The 12,129-nt window shown below is 34.5% G+C and overlaps 1 protein-coding gene across 1 annotated transcript in view; it reads left to right on the top strand.

The window, feature by feature from the left end:
• The window catches only part of Dh31-R (Diuretic hormone 31 Receptor), a 193,202-nt gene that overhangs the window by 50,626 nt on the left and 130,447 nt on the right, over nt 1-12,129 (top strand). Inside the window, exon 2 of the mRNA XM_076121937.1 lies at nt 1,219-1,250. The gene's annotated coding sequence lies outside the window, so the exon portion shown is untranslated. The remainder of the gene's footprint in view (nt 1-1,218; nt 1,251-12,129) is intronic.

Genomic DNA, 12,129 nt, shown 5'->3' with positions numbered 1-12,129 from the left:
GTCTATAACTAAAATTTATTTCAACATAAATACACATAACTTTCCTTCATTCATAATCGTTGAGTTAACAGCTTTATTTCAAAACTCCTGTATAAATAGCTACATATTTACCTAGAATCGCGGGTATATAGCTGAATTACGGCGAACGGAAAATAAACCTGAAGGTAATTTCTTATCTCCCACGTATGTAGGCTTTTTAATAATCGCTTCTGAAAGTACAATGTTTAAGAAAAACTATTGTGTTTGAAAATAGTTTGAAATTAATAGACGAGAGTAATATTACAAAAAATAGGTAAAATTAAATCTAATGGATTCTTTACGAAAAAATGTTGCAAATAGAAAGGAGATCATCCATTTTGGGCCTTTTTTCAAAGTGCCGGCCAACAAAAAAAAGTGGCATGTATCAATAGAGCTAGCCATTTGAAGCAATAGTTAGTATGGCACGAAACCAGTAGGATCGCTTTGAACCGAGTTATACAGGTTTGAAGATTCATAATATTCAAATATTAATTCATTTCTGAGAGTGCTGTGAAACATAAAATAATGATTGATTTTGCTAGAATTATCTATCTAAAGCAAATGGCCACTCTGAAGTTGATTTAAGGTCGTAAGCCCACGTATCAACTCGGAAACGGGTCGTCACCGTATCAGGTCGAGATCATCAGTATTATTTGTATGTAATTCCCTACTGTAACACACTTATCGGAATCGTTATGTGATCGCCCCGGCTCACGACCATGGGAGTGGTTCGTATGCACATTATGCATACACCAGCACCCAGGGTGGAGTGCGGGGCTATGTGCAAATTCCGATAGAATTGTGGGCATACCTTCTAAACCGCAACATGTGTCCTCATAACAAGGGCCCTCATCACAAGTCGTGCCCGAAGCACAAAATATTGTTCCACGTGCCGATGAATCGGACATAACAACCCAACGGCAACACTCTAGATGACCTCTTACCTAGACGATGGTTTGTTAGTTGCACACAACCGAGGGTGCGTGCACTTTTTTGTGTTGGCCGGCACTTTGAAAAAAGGCCCAAAAATGTATGGAGCGTGGATGATCTCCTTTAAAATAGAATGGAACAGTAAAGATTGAGAACTATTGTTAAATTGAATTGAAAAATGAGAAATGTAGTGAGATTTTTTGTGAGAATTCTAATAATTAGGATCTTTTACAACCAAAGAACTACATAACACTCTTTTTCACCTTGCAGGAACGCGAGCAAGTCGGACCCGCTGGTTTCAGGTAAGTTATACCCACTTTACCTATCTTCTGTAACACTAATACAGTAGTTCGATTCTATACTACTATCGAATACCGATAACCGGATATTCATCGAGAAATTTTGTATGAAAATCTGTTCAGCGCCTCTGACGGACGTCGAAGTCATTTTTTTGGCAGTACATTATACATGTCCAATTTTGGATACTGGACGGTATCGACTGTAGAGAATCGTACTACAGTACAGAAACCTCAGTGATAACTTATCATCTACGCTAAACTATTAACCCGCAAAATTGTATGTAATACATAACCTCAACATTATATACAAAATAAACTAAAATGGTTCAGAAACCAAGTGCTCAATCAACGTGCATTAGTCACAGCAATAACGCAGCACATAATGTGTCAGTCTGTCCAGTGTTTACGATCTCGCGAATACCTGACACGCTTGAGAGCGCGCCAACTAATGACAGTCATCTCAATCACTTATTTTATTGCTCCGGAATTGAGCAGTCGTGCTAAAATATTGTAATAACTTTAAGGACATAACACATTAGAGACTATACTATTATGTAAATGTGTAGTTATCGGAATAGTTTAAAAAAAATTGAAAACATAAAATGCCGACAGTTTCACTAAGTTACTCGGTGGGTGAGTCATTCGAGGGACTTGCACTTACTTGCATAACTGTCTGCATAAAAAAATGATGCTTACTTGTCACCAATTATCTAGACACCAGAAACCTTTATAGTGCTTAAATTAAAGTATCCTATGTGTAATGAACCTTACGTTAAAATAAAGATATTTAGAGCTTCTAAATAACTGTAGTGTGCTTAATGTGGGCTGAAAATGTTTTGGCATTTAAAAACAATCTCCTTCATATCTTTATATTAATAACAACATTCTCAGAATGAAAATATTTCTCATGTTTGTCTTCCTCTCGCGTCTTTACAGACATATTCAGAAATAATTCCTTGCATTTTTATGTTATTTAAACGTGTAAAAATGAGCGTGTTTTGAAAATAAACAGCAACAAAACATCGAAAATTCCGTCGCATTTTTGGGGATTTCATTTGAATAACATTAAATAATTTAAAAAACGCGTGTCCTTTAACGCACATTTGATAAAATTTATCTTTTCTTATTTATTTCTGAGTAAATTTTATGGCTGAGACTATACTTTCTTACAAGTAGTTGTAACTTGTCCGCAAAAAACTGAAAAATGTGTTTATTTCTACCGAATCCAACTCCACGTTTATGTAACAAACAAACAAACAACTTACATTAAAAGGTAGGTATTTCAACCTAATATACCCGCAATAACAAGCATCTAACAAAAGCCTAACCACACTTTATCAGGACCCATGTTACTAAACAGTATTCTTCAAGAACATTAGCTAACGACACTTATTCAGGTCTTCAACGCGTCTAGAACACTTAGGCTTTAGGCTGAGAGACGTGGCTGAGATTACCTCCGTCAGTCTAATTCTCGGTGCTTAGAGCTGACATTACCGCGCTTATAGCCTCATAAGACACGGAGACGCGTCATTTGGTATTAGGCGAGTGAATTACTACGCTTGAGTACTTTTTGTGCTATTTGTATGAATTAGCTGTTAGTACTAAACTACTCACGGCTAATTTTAGGTGTTCTTTAAAAGGTGCAGATAGATTGAAAACTAAGATAATTACATCAAAATTATCTATATTTAACCGATTTCTGTAAAAATTGCTATTCATGAATGCGTTTTAGGAAGCGAAGTAACGATAACATGATAGATAGTGCTCGCCTTTACTAAGTTAATGAGCATTGAAAATATTGTAAGTTTGCCTTGCAGTCAGTTATCAGTTTAATGGTATATGGTAGTAAGTAGGTGCATGATAGGAGCCTCCCCGCGGCGCACCCTGGAAGCAGCTAGATTCGGTAACGCAGAACCTAGGCTGACTAATCCTCTCACCACAATGGTACTCTCAAACTCTAGGCAAAACACCCCGCCTCTACCTCCAGATATAGTAGCTTTCTATAGTCTTTGACTCTCATGGAAAGTAGCCGCGATTATACGTGACTATTCGACTTAAAACTAAGCCTAGATCAAATAATAGTAAAGACTTAATTCATTTTTACAACCATTTTGGATATAGAAACACCTTTATTTATACGTCAAGTAGGTATTTTCAAGTAGATATTAACCTCCTTCTGTTGACCTCTTGAACGACTTCTAGTTATTACCCTACTAGATAACTTTTAAAAGTTAAAGGTTATTCAATTAACTTGTTTTGAACCTGGGACCTCTGTCTCAGCCATTTATCTTCGCGTTTGATGAATTATTATTTAAAGTGTTCTAATTTATCAAAAACTTATGATGAATGTTTAAATAAAAACTTTAATTCAATCTTATTTATTTGTAAGAAACAAATTGTTTTTAACAAAACTATAAAGCTAAGAAAATTGATTTAAAAGTGAATTATAAAATCTTGTTCAAAGTTAAATGTAATTGTAGAGGTCATAGGCTTTCTAATAGTCTTACTAGATAAAGTTATAGTAACGACTAGATTATTTCTAAATATGAGATAGACTTTATGAACTAATTCTACTCTAACTAGAGCAATATGACACAGTTATTACAATTAATATTGCTTAAAAATGTATTTATTAAATGGGTCTTACTAATAACGTCGTGTAAGCTCTGAGTAGTTACACATGATTTTGACACTTTCAATTTATTTTGAAACTGTATATGAGTGAAAAAGACAACAATGTATAACTTATATGACGTTTATTAGTAAGACACTAGCGTATAATTTTGTAATAACCTCTTTATTTTAACGAAGTAAAATACAAAAAAGATATCGGCGTGTTTGTCAAATAATTTAGATGACAATGTCACTATTTTGCTTATAATATCCGGGGTTTGAGTCCAGCACATATACATAATTTCGTATTCGTAAAATGAAATACATTATTTTATAGAATGGGTGGTTCGTTAAAAAATGCTAGTAATTTTGCATGCTTGAAGATTTTAACAATTTAAAATTTATGTGTAACTATCTACGAAGTTTTTAAACTCGTTGATAACGTATTCAGAAAACATTCCAGACTTTTATGCTCTTGTTACAATTTTAAAAGAATTTAAGGTATATTGTTCACAAAACAAACGAGAGTTTGTATGTTTTATACAAGTTTTTGTATAATAAGCATTTAGGACCATTCAAGATCATTTAATTCAAGCCTAACTTCGAAGCACTTTCACTTTTCTATTGTATCCATTCATATTATTACATTGTCATTAGCTCTATTCACTTGTAGTAGATGAGGTGGCGTTCGGTATTATTAGCGCATTTATATTGGTGTTTCAAAAGGTATATGCGGGAGCAGCAACGACCATATATATACCAGATAAAAATTCTCGGCCTACCTCTATGAGAAAAACGTATGATACTTTGAATGTATGTAAAAATACACAAATTCTACGACTCAAACATGCTACAAACTCTCATCTTCCTTTGCCACTTAAATTATTTATATACATACATATCTGATACATATAAAAAAGTAAAAAAAAAACATATAACCATTTCGCAGCTTTTACGTTAATAGGATCTCCATACTGACTTCAAAGAGTTAAAATACCAGTTTTAATAATAATTTGGAAACAATACGTAACGTCCGTCACTGCGATGTTTCCGGTCGACTGCGGTTGCAGAAATAGGCTGTTATCAGTCGAGGCCACGCGTGCCCATGACATGGGGTCCGTGGTCCCATGCGTGGTCCCAATGCTGGGAGGTACTAACCTTGCCTTTTCAAAAACAGGGGTAGTAAACCCATGGCAGATAGTCACGCTGTGAATCCATCCTAATACTATAAGTTTGTATTTCAATCTGTCTGTGCTTTGAAAGCTTAACTGAACTACATTTTAGTTGAAAGGCAGATTGTGTACCAAGGAAATGCATAAGAACCTTTGTTCACTGAAACCTTACAAAGTAGCACTGCGCTAATTGCTTAATCTGTAGTGCGATTCTCTACAGTCTGTACTACCGAGCATCAAGAGTTTGACATTTAAAATGCACTGCTAAAAATTGTTCCAGCAGCGTTGATTAGATTCTCATAAATCTAAAATTGAATCAAAATAGTTTATCTGTTAAAATCCATAATCCACTATTTTTCCGATATCTTGTAAGTCGATAGTAAGCAGATAATTGCCCCTTTGCATCAGTTAAATAATATCGTTGATACCGTAGTCTCATTATAGATAAGTGAACATTTAATAAAAACTTATGTTCGCGTTTGAGTCGTCGATTCTTGCCGTCAATGACGGTCGTCAAGGGCTTCCAAACGTATAATCTTTTCCATAAAAAAGAATATTTAGCTTAATCTGGTAAATTTTCTGTTGAGACGCTATTAAGATATTTATGTAAATTATTGTTCATGAGAAAAGGTTTACGATCTCTGCTATAAGGCACGGGGTCAAATATGATGAAGGGTTTATGCGGGTGGAAACTATTACCATTCAAGTTTGTTTTAAAAGTTATGTGAAAATTTATGTGAAAATAGCATATTGTATAATTTTGTTTGATCTTTTAAAACCAAAGAAATGTAGCCAAAATATGCCCAAAATTTTAACCGATTTGAAACAAAATAACTAATACATACAGTTAAAAAAAACAACTGTAATCTTTTAGAGCATTTTTTTATTCTAAGGATATATAGAAGCCAGTTCAACAAGTAATGTAATGTATAGATATAAGATACAAGTTGTTTACCCCATCGCTGTCTTCTACCGCGGCTATTAGATTATACATAATGGAGCTTATTGGACAGCTGATATTTCTTTATACACATTATATACACATACTCCATATAAAAGGCTTTGTCCCTTTATAAGTTTATTCTTTCTTGCGTTGATATATAAACCAGTATCTGGCTAATGGTACCTTCGCCGGTGAAAATCGTAAAATTCAAGTAATTCTTTTGTTTGCATTCTAAGAGTCTAATTGTTAGTAATTTTACTAATTTTATAGGTAATCACGCGACACAAGGTAAATTACAAATGTGGTGTGTGGAAAATAATAGCTAAAGTTGTCATTGTTAGTATATCTCCAAGGTGTCAAAGTATGTTGTGTGTATTCTCGTATGTATGTTCATGTATGTACGTGTTTGAAATACAAGTATACTCCCACTGAAAGGTTTTATTTTGCACTTCAAAGCTACGGAAAAGTATCTACCGGTCTCAGAATAATATCTTTTCAAAATATGAAATTTTCAATTCATTGAAAACCATTCGCTGTTTACCATCTTGCACAAAAGCTGCCGTCTTGCTTCAAAGGGGAAAATATTTTGAAAGAGGGAATATTTCAATGGAAATGCATATTTTTGTACACCCGATCCATTAATGATTAGGTTCAGATTACTTGCTTTTGTGCACTTCTAATATAGTATTTTCCAAGTTTCAAACTCTTAGAAGACTAATCGAACAGCTGTCTGAAATAATCTAAAATCAAAATTAGTTTGGATTAGCAATGAAACCTAATATGTATTGTATAAATTAATAGTTCACCCACATTTAAATGATAAATAACGTCACAGTGACATAAATCTTTTTAGAAACGGCAAATAAATATTGCTTACTTCAAAATATTGCTACACAAGTTCCCCTGTACTTATTTCCATCTGGTTCGTCTCAGCAGCACCCTGTATAGCGGCGTCATTGTATACAGGGTGTCCTCAGGTGTACAATGGCATTATCATCACGCTCGCATTTTTCACTCGGTCGGCAGTCGCGTGACGCCTCTCACTCGTAATGGGTTTATAATATGCTTGCATTCCACCCCTGAACCCCGCCCCCCTCCCCTGCTGAGAACGACGTTTATAAGTTACGATATTGGATTCAGTTTTTGCTCCTTCACAGTTCGTATGAACAACAACAAGACAAACTTGCTGTATATCAACAGTAGAATACCATTTGTAGAATAAATCTTCGATAAAGACAAAAGTTTTTTCCCAATAAAGCCCATTTTGCTCTAGAAATGCAGTTGTTAGAGTTATAATTTTGCAATAATAGAGCCAAAAATGTATCCAGCTATGAATAAAATTGACATAGAAAATTTCCTCAAATATTATTTACTGCGAGAATTATTGTGTTCTACGAATGTATAATTTAAACCTAGAAACCATCTAACAAATCTTAAATGTCGCGCTGCTGTATTAACATTAAGATTTTAAATTGTAATCCAACGTTGTTGGAATCCTACTAGTTTAACAGTCAATAAGCTATAGTTTACGTCTTAAAACTTTGAATATAACTTAAAGCACTTTTCTTACAATCCACGTCGTTTTTAGTCGTATATTGTAAAAGTATTGAAGGGTAAGACGTCTGTTAATGGAGTGTATGTAATTCAGCGGCCAGATTCCTGGAGGGCTCCCTCCGCCCTCGATCTGTGCCGATGTTTGTTTTGTGCCGTTTTTCTCCCCGGAGACGTATCTCCGGTCGCGGCCACGATGCTTCCACGAATCGACGTGTAATTCTCGGTTTGTTGTTCAAGGGGTGTAAGAGGCTTTTGTTATATCTTTAAGTCTTTAAATCTACTTTCAAATCAATTACAATGTGTTTGTGCCAATTATACAACACATTTTTTACGGTTAACGAAATGCGCCAAAAGGTAGGACTCTTTTTTCAGAGGGTGTACTTCATACACCTCTCTCTATACCATAGGACATATTTTTGGCTTATATTCGGAGATTAAATAAAAAGTACTATTCATATTATTGCATACAAATGTAGACATTATTAATATTCGAACAATCATAACATGTAAATATATAAATATCGTAACAAGTAAACATCTTGCTCTTCTATAATATATTCACTGAGACGACTTATCTGTCTTGAATGCTCAGCTTAAAAACGAGGCGTTTATAGCCAGTTGCGCTCACTGGTCGGTAAACGATCTGTTGGTTAAGCAACCGTTGGCGCGGTCATTCTATGATGATGAAGATGGGTGACCGCATTGTGGTATTTGAACTGAGCTTCTCCGTGCTTTCGAGGGCACGTAAAAAGTCGGTCCCGGTTGTTGTCAACTAAGATAACATTCGGGCGGCTTAAACAACTTTGAAAGTAGGTGAACCATATGATAGATAGATACGAGTTACGATTATAGTTCATTTTGATGGCATTGCAATCGTTATAAGAAGATGTAATGTTATTACACAACATTAAATGCATTACAGACACGAAATAATTGTATTTGTTCTATGAAATTCCATTATATTTACATGTCAATACATTGTTTCCTGAAAGGATTGCAGCGAAACGTTCTTAGTAAAAGTTGTTCCTAGTTATCATTACTTTAATTTGACACTACTTTCATTAATGGCCGCCGACCGCCCAGGAGTACCCATTCTCCTTTTAAACCAAAAAGAAGTGTGACAACCTAGGCTTTCCTTATGAGAACAATATTCGCTTCGCAAATTTTCGGCCAGTATTGTGTCCACGTCTTAACAATAAGAGGTGTGTTATTGTTTATATGTATAGTAATGTACAGGGATGTACAGTTATATACGTACGGGTATGTTTGTGCTCGCGGTAATTGTTTCCTATTTCTATTTGAGATGATGGCTATCTCGCGGCTCACGGGGGTGACTGGGCAAGTGGGCAAACAACATTGTTTCCTGCGGTTGTAATGTGCAAACAAACGTTACATTAATAGGGATTATAGAAAGTACTTATAGCTTTCTAAGAAAATCTTTTTGATTCTATTAAAACCGTTAACATGTACATCAAATGGGAAACACGTTTTCAAACCGAATCTAAACACAATTTTCAGACTATAACTTGCATAGAATGGAAACGCCTCATAATTTCTATTCTATGCTGGTTTTCAAGATTTTACCATTAACCCCTATACTTTAACCCTGTGATTTAAACATGAATTTTGTAAAATTTAACACGAGTAAGCTAATCTTTCTGATATAATATTTTTAATCACAAACTCACTTCAAATATAATTATATATTACTAGCTGACCCGTGCGGCTCCGCTCGCGTGAATTTCGTACTGTTGCTTATTCGTTTGAGCACGCGAATTGCGAAGCACTCGATACACCTACACATAAAAATGTTAACAACTCTTTTGTCATCTAATGGTTATTTACGAAAGGGACCCGAAAGGCACACAATGTGACACAGGCTCAGGCAGGCCTGATTTCCTGTGGTTACCTTCTTTTCCGCTCTCGTCTGTATCCGTAGCAGTTTACAGTGTAAAATATAATACCTTATAATAGACTGACCATTGCTTACCCGTCTGGATTCAGAATATTATTATAGGTCCTATCTGCGCCGGAGCTCTTCAGACGCGTAATAATGTATACTTGCGATGATACGTCCGAAACCGCGTAACCCGTAATTATTTTTTATACTTATATCATCCGTTGTTTATTTTTTAAAACTTACCACATAGTCTGTTTCATAGCTATCCAATTTATTTCCTTAATGCAACCAATTAATTTGGTTATTAAATATTATGTGATTGACAACGTGTGACAACGCCATCTGTCAGTTGCGGCGAACAACGACAACAAACGAAATTACTCGGTTTGCCATCTAGGATATCCCGATCGCACCGGACCCACGTAAACCAACATTTTTGTGTAAATATATCATACAACATTTATGTTTAAAAATCTTATAAATGTATAGCATGTTTCAAAGGTATTTTTTTACAATAAAGCCATCAAAATAAATTAATTAGAAAAAATTACATGCTTTGTTGCGGTTTGTAACGCCATCTATTGGTTGGTGCGAACAACAGGTATCGATACGGCAGGCGCCGCGTTAACTATGCGAATGTTGTGAAATGGATTGTAACGCCATCTATGGTCTCTATAGGGAAACGCAGGTTCAAACGATTTCTACGTATTTTTTTCAATTTTCTAAAAATCTTTGAAATTTTATGCTATAAAAAGTATCCTAGAAATTGCTCCACTACTTATTCTATGCATATACCAAATTTCAGTGCATTCTATCCGGTAGTTTTTACGTGATAGCGACACATACAGACGGAGGACAGACAGAAAGACAGACAGACAGACAGACAGACAGAAAAGAAAATTATAAATTGCAGATTTGGTATCAGTATCCGTTACTAAACATCCCCCATTGGTTTTTTTTTAAATATATTCAATGTACAGAATTGACCTCTCTACAGATTTATTATAAGTAAGTATAGATAATACGAGAGAAGTTGACACGCGTAACAAATGATCCCAGGTTTTATTTCAAAGCAGACGAATTGAGTGATTAATGTGAAAAGCTTTAAAATAATTCAAATAGATCTGTTCTTAATGGAATAATTCATCATCGTAATTAATATAAAGGTGGGTACATACCTGAACATTTACCTGTAACAGAGAGTTGGGTGACAAATGGAGCGTGCATCAAGCGTTTGAGATGTTCATTGTGAGGTGAATAAGGAAAATGTCTGATACACCATAAATCGATAGAAAACGTGCTCTCGGCTCATATTTAGTTTTAATACATTCTTATTCTGGTCACAGTAAACGTCTTTTTTTCGTGAACGATGAATATGTTTTGATTCTATTTTATAGATTTGTTCCTATTTAGTAGTCTATAAAACCTCAAAGTACTCGGAAGGAATGGTTAAAAACTATTTAATTACGAAGAGTAAGTACTTATTCGATGTAACACATCGACTCTACTCAAATATTTGGTAATGTTACATTATTGTCAATAAATACTCATTCGTATCTGTACCTACCTTATAAGTTGAACGCCCGTCCTACAGGTGACTGCAAGTAATATGATTGTAAGCTGCTTAGTGCTAAAGGTCTAGTACTAGACTGTAGCTCGCCGAGCCGCTGTGCTTTCAACATGAACACTGAATGTTTAAAGAAGGGATTCCTATTAACTTATCGTATTATGCTAGTAAAATAGTAACATAGGTTTTTGTGTAAGTCGAAAGATGAGATCTCGTTGCGTTTTCAATTAATACTCCTGTAGTTTAGTTATAATGTTTTTTATTATTCGATTCACTATCATCGCAATTCAGGGCAGAAATGTTTGCAACGCCTTCTTTGGCTGCTTTCTTAAACACATTATGTTACTTCATATGTGTTTTCAGGTAACTTCTATGTGTTTTTAACACAGATGCATATTTATATCATAATAATTATTAGAAACCGATTATTATTGGAAACAGAAACCAATAATTATTATATCAACAATTCGGCTGTCACAGATGTTAATAAAGCTTCTTGTCGAAATAGAAATAAAAAAACTACAAAACAAATAGCAGCGATAACTTACCCTTACTTTATGTAGCAAGTTTATATCTTCAAACAGGCTCTGTGACAAAACATGCTCGTTACAGTGAAACAATAATTGAATGAATACAGAGCACAAACCGGGCATTATCAGAAGTAATAAAACAAATATAACCTCGGAACTACCCGCAGTACCCACCTCATTTGCAAAGGGACAGACAAACAAACAACATGATAACATGAAGTTACTGTGTTACTACTATCTTTATAGTAATCTATGTCGTAAACTATAAACCTTTTATGTATGTACTACTGAATTACTTGGTTTAGGCGTAAAATTTGTATAATCCTATCACGTAATTTATAACTAACTTAGGTATGTAAAGAAGAAGGTTCTTAACCCCAACTGAACATCACTAAAGTCCAACACATGAAAATAAATTAATGACTGTGTGTTTTTTACGATATAAACAAATTTATTTTTATTTAGCATTCAACTACTTTAATTTCGCGTAATCTAATTATCATAGTTACAAAATGATAGAAAAAAAATTCCTAAATTATTGTGAAATACAATTAGTTAATGTCAATAGCACGGTTCATCTTGTTTCGGGAATCCCATTATCCG

Source organism: Anticarsia gemmatalis, chromosome 13, assembly GCF_050436995.1.
Source record: "Anticarsia gemmatalis isolate Benzon Research Colony breed Stoneville strain chromosome 13, ilAntGemm2 primary, whole genome shotgun sequence".
NCBI classification, from domain to species: Eukaryota; Metazoa; Arthropoda; class Insecta; order Lepidoptera; family Erebidae; genus Anticarsia; species Anticarsia gemmatalis.
This window is presented reverse-complemented; position numbering and strand designations above follow the sequence as displayed.